Raw genomic sequence first — 1,527 nt, forward strand, 5'->3', positions numbered from 1 at the left:
TTTTTTTGGAGACAGAGTCTTGCTCTGTTGCCTGGGCTAGAGTGCAGTGGCATCAGCCTAGCTCACAGCAACCTCAAACTCCTGGGCTCAAGCAATTCTTCTGCCTCAGCCTCCCGAGTAGTTGGGACTACAGGCATGTGCCACCATGCCTGGCTAATTTTTTCTATATATTTTTAGTTGTCCAGCTAATTCCTCTCTATTTTTAGCAGAGACAGAGTCTCACTCTTGCTCAGGCTGGTCTCAAACTCCTGACCTTGAGCGATCATCCCGCCTTGGCCTCCCAGAGTGAGTGCTAGGATTACAGGCACGAGCCACTGCGCCCAGCTGGAAATAATATTTTTTGTCGGAACTAATGTTATGGACAAATGGGCTCAGAGAGGGTAAGTGACTCACCTAAAGTCACACAGCTACTAAAAGGGTGGACTAGGATTTGAACTCTCATCTGTCTGAGTATAAATCCTGAGCTCTCTCTACTCCGGATGCTGCCTCTTTCTTGGAGTTAACACTCAGCTTTTCCGCCCTAGAGTTATGATCTGAGAATTCCTCCAGAGATCATTGTTGTGGATGGCCACGGTCCCCAGAAGGTGAGGTGAAGATGTCCCAACCCATGCCAGACAGGTGGTTTTAGTCCCAGCCCCACGCTCAAAGTCAGGTGCCCACCCTTTGATGCTTCCAGCGCATTTTATGGAAGGTCAGGCACGAAGGTCAACATGGGTGACCTTCCGCTGTCTGTAGACCCAGCCTGCATGGGTTCCCAGCAGCGATAACAGACAAGTGAAGACATGCATTCAGTCTAAAACCAGCCATCTGCCTGCAGGTGGGCAAATGTCAGAGAGACAGACAACAACTCATCTTTCTCCCAAAACAACAAATGCTGGTGTGGATGCAGGAAGATGGGAACACTCATACACTGCTGGTGGGACTGCAAACTAGTACAACCTCCATGAAAAGTAATATGGAGACACCCCAAAGAACTAAAAGTAGAACTACCATTTGATCCAGCAATCTCACTACTGGGTATTGACCCAAAGGAAAAAAAAGACATTCTATAAAAAAAGACATCTGCACTAGAATGTTTATAGCAGCACAATTTATAATTGCAAAGATGTGGAAACAACCCAAGTGCCCATCAATAGAGGAGTGGATTAATGAAATATGGTATATGTATACCATGGAGTACTGCTCAGCTATAAAAAAAATGGTGAACTAATACCTCTTGTATTATCCTGGATGGAGCTGGAGCCCATACTTCTAAGTGAAGCATCACAAGAATGGAAAAACAAACACCAAACGCCACATGTACTCACCACTAAATTGGTATTAATCGATTAATGTGCATGTATGGAAGTAACGTGTATCAGGTGTCGGGCAGGTGGGGGAGGAGGGGATGGGTAAACTCACACCTAAGGGGTGCCATGCGAGCTGTCTGGGGGATGGGCACACCTGTAGCTCTGACCCAGGAGGTGCAAGGTCAATTTATGTAACCAAAGCATTTGTACCCCCGTAATATTCTAAAATAAAAAATTC

Source organism: Propithecus coquereli, unplaced genomic scaffold (assembly GCF_000956105.1).
Source record: "Propithecus coquereli isolate 6110/MARCELLA unplaced genomic scaffold, Pcoq_1.0 Scaffold164, whole genome shotgun sequence".
Taxonomy (NCBI): domain Eukaryota; kingdom Metazoa; phylum Chordata; class Mammalia; order Primates; family Indriidae; genus Propithecus; species Propithecus coquereli.